This window comes from Podarcis tiliguerta, assembly GCF_965153285.1.
Source record: "Podarcis tiliguerta genome assembly, chromosome: 18".
Lineage (NCBI taxonomy): Eukaryota > Metazoa > Chordata > Lepidosauria > Squamata > Lacertidae > Podarcis > Podarcis tiliguerta.
Genome location: NC_139551.1, coordinates 67,805 through 78,226, shown reverse-complemented (window position 1 = coordinate 78,226; position 10,422 = coordinate 67,805). Strand labels below are relative to the sequence as shown.

Sequence of the window (10,422 nt, the reverse complement as noted above, 5' to 3'; positions counted from 1 at the left end):
GTGCCTGCGTGCGACGGTGCTCCGCCCCTCTCAGCAACAAGCCCCGCCCCTCCCAGATCGGCTTTGACCGCGACTCTCAGAAGAGTCGAAAGGGGGCACCTCGAGGACCATGTCGCCGTGGGCAGCTGCTTCTCCACAGCAGCCATGGCCTCCAAGGAAAAGAGGGACGTCACGCTTCTCAATAATGATAATAATAATGAAATGAAGAAAGTTCATTGGAAGTCTCCATGCTAAAACAGGGCGGAGGTTGCCGCCGGCGCCATTTTGGGAGAGGGAAGCAGTCACCGGAAGCGCCTACACGTTGGAAGTGGAGGGGGAGGGATCTCGGCGGAAACAGACCGCTCTTTTCGTGGCTCTTGGCCAATCACAGGTCGGATTGTGGGCGGGTCCAGCAGTTGGACTAGGGGTCAAAGGTCAGAGGCCAGCAGTTCCGTTTTCGGACTGCCCCTGCACCCCAAAAGACCCCCTGGGAGGCCAGGAGTCCGCCTTGTGGGGCTACCCTGGCCTCCAAGGCGCCTCTTCTGCTCTGGCGGAGCCTCCTGGGCCAGAGGCAGTCTACCTGGACTGCTTCTCAGGGAGCAGGAAAATAAACAGTGCCCTCGTGTGGCTATTACTGGAATAGACCTCAATAGGGAAATAAACAGTGCCCTCGTGTGGCTATTACAGGAATAGACCTCAATAGGAAAATAAATAGTGCCCTCGTGTATCTATTACTGGAATAGACTTCAATAGGGAAATAAACAGTGCCCTCGTGCAGCCAAGACTGGAATAGACCTCAATAGGAAAATAAACAGTGCTCTCGTGTGGCTATTACTGAAATAGACCTCAATAGGAAAATAAACAGTGCCCTCGTTTGGCCAATACTGGAATAGACATGGATAGGAAAATAAACAGTGACCCCGTGTGGTCATTACTACTGCCAGAGGAAGTGGGACTTACAGGAGATCTCTCCAGGCTGTTGGGAAGATGATCCGGAGAAATGGCCAGAGCAACTGCAATCCTCCAGGACCAGGCAAGCCCCAAAACGCATCAGGCCGAGAGAACCAACGAGGCAGCGCAAACTCCCATCAGACGCGTTCTAGAGAAAGAGACAGGCTTCAGGGTTAACCACAAAGTTCATTTGTTTGGCAACCACATTTGATTGAGTATGCGGCTGAGCAGTGTCAGAAACTCAAGATCTGTAAGCCCATTTTCATAGTTTTAGATGCCCGAAACTGATATTGTGTTCCCTGGCTCCGACTGACGTTGGAGCAGAGGCAGATGGGACTACAATCTTAGTTTGTTTTTAAAGGGAATATCTGTAACCTCAGTGGCTTTGCCTGCAGAACACCACACGCTCAATCCCCGGCTTCTCCAGGCCTGAAACTCTGGCAAACTGCTGCCAGTCAGTGTTGACATTACTGAGCTAGATGGAGTAGTGGGTCCGACTCCTTATAAGGCAGCTTCCTAGGTTCCCATTTATGCTTCAGATCTGTGTGAGGCTTGCTGTCCCGTTTAGCATGGCGAGGGTGGTTCTTTGCCCATCTGGAAGACGACTGTGTTGCCTCCCATCAGCCTCTTGAAGGTGCTTTTTCAGCTCAGGGAAAAGGGCAGGCAGACACAGCATCTGTCGACTGAAGCATCCTGAATTAAGGGAGGGGGAATTCCCCTTGCAGCCCAAGGGTTGTTTGAGGCCACCACGAAAGAGCTGATCTTCAGCTTGAAACCAGGACTTGCTCTTTCACCATGCTGCTCCTGCAGCTGCCAATGCCACCCATGGAACCTGTGTGAATATCAGGCGTGGGTTGTGTCCAGGAACCTGGGAGGATTTATTTCACGTGTGCGCATGTTTTCGTCTTTAAATAAACAGCCCATGCAAGTTTCCAGCACTTATGGCCATCGAGATTAACCTGGCCGTCTCAGAGGAAATCTTGGGAGGCTGAGGTGGACTTTCAGTGGTCCAAGTGTGGTTGTGTCTTCCTGCATCCATTTCCTGCCCTCTTTCCGCCCTGCCCCCTGTTTCAAAGCAACCACAGAGGAGGGAAGGAAGCGGAGCCATGGATCCTCCGCTCGCAACTGCAGCAGATTTGAAGCAGGAAAGTGGGAGAGGATCTGCTTACACGAGTGTAAGGGGCTCCCCTCCCGCTGTGCTGCTTCAAGGGGAGCCTGGGAGGAGGGAATCCGCTGCATGGATCCCCTTCCCTCCCTCCTCCCGGCTCTTGCTGGCTTCGCTCCAGAAGATGCACAGATATTTCCCCTTCCTTTTGAGGGGAGGAAAAGTGCGTCCTATGGAGCGAAAAAGATGGTACCTGGTTCAAGCAATGGTTCACCTGAAGAAATGAAGTTTTCAACACAAATCTCACCAATGTGTGGGAAGCCAGGAGGTGCTGCCCTACCCCAATCAAAGAAATAAAAACACTTAACTGTCTTTTTACTGTTCTGTACTGTGGTTAGAGGGGTCGGTGTGATATCTCAGGATTGGGGTGGTTTAAAAATGTTCTTAAGTGTTATATGTATATTTCTACCCCCCCCCCTTTACCTTCCTGCCTGCAGCTGACTTTTCCTGCACCTCTTCTTCTCCCCTCGTCAGGCAAAACTTCCTCCTCCTCCTCCTTTTCAGAGCAGGAATTCAGCAGAGCAGACCTAAGAAAGATCAATAATGTCAATTATTTTCACAAGAAGGGAAATGGGGGTCCACGTCAAAGCAAACATATAATATATCCAGCCCAGATTGCAGTGGAAGAAAAAATCAAGCGTGAATGGAGCCAGCATCCGACTAAGTGGAAGAAATGTGCTTTCCCCCGTTTCTTCTTTCTGAAGCCCTTTCCCCAGAATCATATAATTTATTATTATTATTATTATTAATAATAATAATATGGTGCATTTAGCTGGAAGGGACCTCAAGGGTCATCCAGTCCAACCTGCTGGAAGGCAGGAATCTGCAAAGGAACCACAAGGGTTCATTTCATAATAATAATAATAATAAGTGGAGGAATTGGGATCTTGAGGAATTAGCTGGTTACAAAACCAAGCAGTGCTTCACCTGAATAATACACTGTTCAGGTACAGTTTCCAAGACATTAAAGGTGGCCTGATGGGGAAAGCAAGGGAGATCTGCATTTTATTTTCTATAAAGAATAAATGATGATGATGATTATTATCATAGCCAGTTCCTCTGGAGTTGCTTCTCCCCCGAATTCAAATAATTAAAAATACTATACTGTTAAGGCTCAGGGGGGAAGAGGCCCTGTCCCACTTGGGTGGGTGTGATTAATAATAATAATAATAATTTAACATTTAATGATAATTATAATTTATTACTCTTTCCCAGCCACCAACAGAGTATTTTTTAAAAACGAGAAAACATAATATACTACAAACTTCCCTCACCCTTTTAGCAGAATAACCATTATAATTATAATGATAAGAATTTAAAAATGAAGGATAATCCTAATTTATTCCCCTTCCCCAGCCACTGTGGGCTGCTCCCAACAGAATATTAAAAACGCGACAAAACATACTGTATTGCAAACTTCCCTAAGCCTTTTCTAATAATAAAAATAATAAGGATTTAAAAAGTACTTCGAATAATCCTTCATTGTATTAAAAACGCGCCAAAACTTCCTTCGCGCCCCCGGGCGTGGGAAACTGCTGAGGAGAAGAAGCTGAGAAACAGCTGGGGGGAGAAAAAGCGCTGGCCCCGCCCACCGCCCGGCCTGGGATTGACACAAAGGCCGACCTATCGCGGCCGACGGCCCTCAACCAACTTCTTTCGCGCCCCGGGCGTGGGAAACTGCTGAGGAGAAGAAGCTGAGAAACAGCTGGGGGGAGAAAAAGCGGGAAACTCCTGGCCCCGCCCACCGCCCGACCTCGAATTGGCACAAAGGCCGACCTATCGCCGTCGAAGGCCCTCCACCCAAATGGTGCCGGTGGCCAATCCCAGTCGGGTTGTGGGCGGGGCCAGGCCTTGGGCGCGTGTTCTCCTCAGCGTTTCCCTCGCCATTTTCGTGAAGGAAGAGCATGAGTTTGGTCGTGCTTTTAAGACTGTGTTGGGAGCGGGCGGGAAATAATAATAAAGAATTATCACAATTTATTTTTAAATTATTATTATTATTAGAAAAGGCTTAGGGAAGTTTGTAATATATTACGTTTTGTCGAATTTTTTAATATTCTGTTTGGGAAGGGGAATAAATGAGGATTATCCTTCATTTTTAAATTGTTAGCATTATTGTAATGGTTCTTATTATAAAAGGGTTAGGGAGATTTGTAGTATATTATGTTTTATCGCTTTTTAAATTTTCTGTGGGTGGCTTGGAAAGAGTAATATATTATTATTATTATAAATTACACCCACCCAAGTGGGAAACAGCCTCTTCCCCCCTAAGCCTTAACAGTATAGTATTTTTATTTATTCGAATTGGGGCGGGGAAGCTCCTCTTGGCTACAGCAACAACAGAGGAACTGGCTGTGAGTTCAGATCTCCATTGCTTTCCCCCTCAGGCCGCCTTTAATGTATTGAAAACTGTACCTGAAGAGTGTATTGTGCAGATGAAGCACTGCTTGAAGTGGTGGTTTTGTAACCAGCTAATTCCTCAAGATCCCAATTCCTCCACTTATTATTATTATTATTAAATGAACCCTTGTGGTTCCTTCGCATCTTCCTGCCTTGCAGCGTGTTGGACTGGAAGACGCTTGGGGTCCCTTCCAGCTAGATGCACCATTATATGATTCTTGGGGAAGTGCTTCAGAAAGAAGAAACAAGAACAAACAAGAAAAAATGAAGAATAAAAACACATTTCTTCCACTTAGTCGGATGCTGGCTCCTTTCCCACTAGATTCTTTCTTCCACTGCAATCTGGGCTGGATATATTACATGTTTGCTTTGACGTGGACCCCCATTTCCCTTCTTGTGAAAATAATTGACATTATTGATATTTCTTAGGTCTGAATTCCTGCTCTGAAAAGGAGGAGGAGGAGAAAATGTTGTGTGATGAAGGGAGAAGAGAAGATGGAGGAAAAGTCATGAAGGTAAAAGGGAAAAAATAGAAAGACATATTAACATATAACATATAAGAACATTTTAAAACAAGCCCACTCATGATATATTACTCCCACCCAAGTCTGGCTTGGCCTCATCCCCCCCTAACCACCACAGTACAGTACAGTAAAAATAGAGTAAAATAATTTTATTTATTTGATTGGGGTAGGCCAGCACCTCCTGGCTTCCCCCATGTTGGTGAGGTTTGTCTCCTATTCCTTTTCTTGTTAGGCTATCTAAATGTGACAAAGCAATGTGTTGAAAACTTAATTTCTTCAGATGAACCATTGCTTTAACCAGGTAATTGATTCTTTCACCTATCGATTTATCCACATAATCCAACCGGAGATTAATTAGCATCCCAAAGTGGTACACTTGCACGTTAAATTTTAAGATAAATGTTTTGGAAGAGGCATAAATTAAAAAAGATAATTAATTTGCAAGGAAGCCCAGTGAATTAGAGAGGCAGTGAGCTGGCTGATTTGTCTAATGGAGCATCCCAAAACCCAGTTTGGGTCTAGAAGACCCTGTTTGCCCCCTCCACCCAGCCTTAATGGCAACCCTCCATTGCTTTCTGTTTGATTTTTTGAGCAGATACTCTAAACTGAACACCACAAGAAGAAATGGGGACCAGCCCCTGCTGTAGTGGCCAGCACTAGAAGCCATTTGAGTAATTCAGATCAATAAAGTAGGAATATTTAGTATTTATAAACCAGCAACTTCACACCAGTATTGGACACTTGCAGCAGCTTGCAATGTTAAGAGAGGCGCTCTAAATAAAAGCACTTTCTACATTTATGAGCCTTCAGAGTAGGCTCATAATTTTCCTTTGCCTGGAGGTATAAATGTTGTTAGCATATGTGCAATCACCCCGAGAATTCCAGGCCTCCTCCTGACTGTCAAAATGCTCCGGGAGAGGCTGTAAGCAGCCCTTCCTCTGCTCTCAGCAAAAGGGGATGGCAAGGTGTGCTTCATGGCATACCTGAACTGGCAGCTGCAGGAGAAGTGTGGATCCCTCAGCCACGCACAAATCCCTGCCTTGCAGCAGGTTGGAGTGGATGACCCTTGGGGTCCCTTCCCAATATATACTCACTCACCCAACATCATGTGATTCTTTGGAAAGTGCTTCAGAATACAGTTGGGGGGGGTGTTTCTTTGTGTCAGCCCTTAAAAATCAACTGTGCAATGTGCACTACAGCAGGGGCGAAGCAAAGATTTAAGACTGTCCCCCGCTATTCACATAGGCTGGGAGCCCCAAAGGCACAAGACTAAGTGGGCTGAGCCCCTGCAACAGGGGCCAAAACCAAAAGCCAATTGAATCGTTTACATTGACAAATACTGGCACGTATATATGCATTTTGGAAATTTGCAGCAGTTTGTAATGTTAAGAGAGGTGTTCTAAAAAAAAAAAAAGCACTTTATACACTCATGAGCATTCCCTTAGAGCAGGGTCATGGTGCTTTCCTTTTCTGGAGGCATAAATGTTCTCAGCAGATGTACAATCACCCCGTAGGCTTCAGGCCTCCTCCTGACTGTTGAAATGCTCCTGGGGAGACTGTAAGCAGCACCTCCTCCGCTCCCAGTCAGCAAAAGAGGATGGCAAGGTGTGCTTCATGGCACAACTTGCGGCTGTAGCTTAAATTGCCTTAAAAGTGCTATGTCATAGGGCAACAGTGACAGCACAACCAAGATTGGTGGTTCTCCTGCATATTCCTGCCTTGCAGAGCGTTGGGCTGGATGACCCTTGAGGTCCCTTCCAGATAGATATATACACCATCATATGGTTCTTTGGAATGTGCTTCAGAAAGAAGAACCAGAAATAGTATTCCTTTAAGTTAGTTGTATGATGGCAATGGTACCTCACTTTAGGCTGTGACACCTAACAGTTAAATGCTACCACCTTTTGGTACTGTGAACACCAAGGTTGCAGGGGGATCTCCATAAGGGACGCCTGCATATTCCTAAGAGCTGGAAAGTGCCACACAAAGAAGAAACAGAAAAACGTACCTCCAGGTTAGTTGTATGATGGCCAACCACTTAGTCATGCTGGCCACATGACCCGGAAGCTGTACGCCGGCCAATAAAACGAGATGCGTAGCGCAACCCCAGAGTCGGCCACGACTGGACCTAATGGTCAGGGGTCCCTTTACCTTTGACAAAGGTCAGAAGTTGTAAGTCTGCTGTTGTAAGCCTAGGGGTTGGGGTTTGGGTTGTTGTTAGGGTCGAGGTTAGGGAGAGGCTTGGGGTTAGGCTTAGGGGTCAGGGTCTCCCCCTGACTGTTGAAATGCTCCCAGGGAGGATGTAAGCAGCACTTCCTCTGTTTGCAGTCAAGAATGGTGGATGGCCATGTTGGCTTCATGGCTGAACTTGCAGCTGCAGGAGAGGTGGGGATCCCTGAACTATATCTAAGTAGCCTTTAAAGTGTCATTTAAGAGGGCAACATTTGCTGCACAAGCAAGGTTGCAGGATTGTTCCCCATAAGGGACTCCTTTGATGCAGCGGGTGGGACTGGATGACCCTTGGGGTCCCTTCCAGAGGTTTATATACGATCATTATTCTTTGGAAAGGGTTTGGCACATTCTGTGCCTGTTTTTACGCGGACCCCTCTTTCAGTTCTCCTGAAAAAAATGTCCCCCCCCCCCCCGTTATTTCTCAGGTCTCTATGGGCTGTGCTGAATTCCTTCTCCCAAAATGGGGGAGGAGAAGGAAGAGGGAAGTTTTGCCTGACAGAGGGAGGGAGAAGAGGGGCCCTCCTGCTGCTGCTGCCTTGTGGGGCAAGAGGGGGAAAGGGGATCTTTGGGCACAAGAACCAAACAGTTCCTTTAACCAAACACCTGATTCGCCCAGCAGCGTGGCAGCGAAAGGAAAGAGAAGAAAAAGAGGCAAGGCAGCAGTTGCAAAAGATGGGTTGCCTGCATGGGCTCCACTTCCATCCACCGGAAAAGATTCTTAGCAGCAAGGAGCAAAGGGAACGGTGGGAAATACCTAGCTATCTCTCTAAATCGGTGAGTCCGCACAGTCCCTACACTTCCACAAGGCCTGGCCCTTTCCACAGGTGCAGCCTGCCTTCTCCAAAGGTGGATTTCAGCTCAAACAGCTGGTTGAAGGGTCTCTTTTCCTATCCTCACACCCGTAACCCTGGCAACCTCCCAGAGAACAGTCTCTATTCCTCGATGGTCAGGGAGATTGCATTTTCCCACGGTCTCCAAAAATAGAAACCCTCTTATTTAGTACTGTCTTAATACAGTTTTGGGGGGGGGGTGTCTGTGTGTCAGCCCTTAAAAATCACCTATGCAAAGATTTAAGACTGTCACCCGCTATGCACATAGGCTTGGAGCCCTAATGCTACAAGACTAAATGGGCTGAGTCCCTGTAACAGGGGCCAAAACCCAAAGCCATTTAAATCATTTATATTGACAAATACTGGCACGTATTTGTATGCGTTTTGGAAATTTGCAGCAGTTTCTAATGTTAAGAGAGGTGTTCTAAAGATAAGCACTTTATACGCTCATGAACGTTCCCTTAGAGCAGGCTCATGGTTGTTTCCTTTTCTGGAGGCATAAATGTTCTTAGCAGATGTACAATCTCCCCAAACGCTTCAGGCCTCTTTCTGACTGTTGAAATGCTCCTGGGGAGACTGTAAGCAGCACCTCCTCCGTTTCCAGTCAGGAAAAGGGAATGATAAGGTGTGCTTCATGGCGCAACTTGCAGCTGCAGTTTAAATTGCCTTAAAAGTGCCATTTCATGCTTGAACACTGACAGCATAGGCTTAGGGGTCAGGGCCTCCCCTTGACTGTTGAACTGCTCCCATTGACGATGTAAGCAGCACTTCCTCTGTTTCCAGTCAATAATGGATGGCCATGTTGCCTTCATGGCTGAACTTGCAGCTGCAGGAGAGGTGTGCCATTTAAGAGGGCAACATTTGCTGCACAAGCAAGGTTGCGGGATTGTTCCCCGTAAGGGACTCCTGCATGTTCCTGCGATGCAGCGGGATGGCCTGGATGAGCCTTGGGTTCCCTTCCAGAAGTTTATATACCATTATTATTCTTTGGAAAGGGCTTCAGAAAGAGGAAAGAGAAATAGTGTTAAATGTTCTTAGCAGATGTACAATCACCCTGAAGGCTTCAGGCCTCCTCCTGACTGTTGAAATGTTCTTGCGGGGACTGTAAGCAGCACCTCCTCCGTTTCCAGTCAGGAAAAGGGAATGGCAAAGGTGCTTCATGGCGCAACTTGCAGCTGCAGTTTACATTGCCTTAAAAGTGCTATTTCATACTTAAACACTGACAGCACAGCCAAGGTTGGTGGTGGTTCTGCATATTCCTGCCTTGCAGTGGGTTAGGGTTAGGGGTTGGGGTTAGAGGGTTAGGGTTAGGTTTAGGGTTTTAAGAGGGCAACATTTGCTGCACAAGCAAGGTTGCAGGATTGTTCCCCGTAAGGGACTCCTGCATGTTCCTGCGATGCAGCGGGTTGGACTGGATGACCCTTGGGGTCCCTTCCAGAGGTTTATATACCATTATTATTCTTTGGAAAGGGCTTCAGAAAGAGGAAAGAGAAATAGCATTAAATGTTCTCAGCGGATGTACAATCACCCTGAAGGCTTCAGGCCTCCTCCTGATTGTTGAAATGTTCTTGGGGAGACTGTAAGCAGCACCTCCTCCGTTTCCAGTCAGGAAAAGGGAATGGCAAGGTGTGTTTCATGGTGCAACTTGCAGCTGCAGTTTTAATTGCCTTAAAAGTGCCATTTCAGATTTGACTACTGACAGCACAGCCAAGGTTGGTGGTGCTTCTGCATACTCCTGCCTTGCAGTGGGTTAGGGTCAGGGGTTAGGGTTAGGAGGTTAGGGCTTGGGTTTTAGGGTTTGAGTTAGGTTTAGGGTTTTAAGAGGGCAACATTTCCTGCACAAGCAAGGTTGCGGGATTGTTCCTCGTAAGGGACTCCTGCATGTTCCTGCCTTGCAGTGGGTTAGGCTGGATGACCCTTGGGGTCCCTTCCAGATATAGATATTTATGTAGCGTCATATTATTCTTTGGAATGTGCTTCAGAAAGAAGAAACAGGAAAACATACCTTCCCGTTAGTTGCATGATGGCCAAGTACTTCCTCTTCCCTGGTAGCTATTTTATTGTGCCTGTTTTATACTCCAACTCTTTCAGTTCATCTGAAAGAAATCAGGCCCACTGATATTTCTCTGTATGGGGTGTGCGTTGTTCCTTATTGTCATAGGACAGAAGCCTACTTAGGCATGGAAGAGGAAAGGGAGGGGGGAAACGAGGGTTTCTGAAGTGAATGGGCTTCCCTGCGTACACTTCCAGGCAGAAGGGCGAGATGGAGGGAATGCTCTGCCTCCCCCCCACGAAGCATGACAGACAAGGTCTTCATCCCACCTTCAGCGCCTGTCTGGAAGAG

General features: G+C 46.9%; 1 long non-coding RNA gene across 1 annotated transcript in view; it reads left to right on the top strand.

The window, feature by feature from the left end:
• The first annotated feature begins 6 nt into the window (after positions 1 to 6).
• The window catches only part of LOC310668282, a 62,011-nt gene continuing 51,595 nt past the window's right edge, over positions 7 to 10,422 (top strand). Inside the window, exon 1 of the long non-coding RNA XR_014506675.1 lies at positions 7 to 378. This is a non-coding gene — a long non-coding RNA (uncharacterized lncRNA). The remainder of the gene's footprint in view (positions 379 to 10,422) is intronic.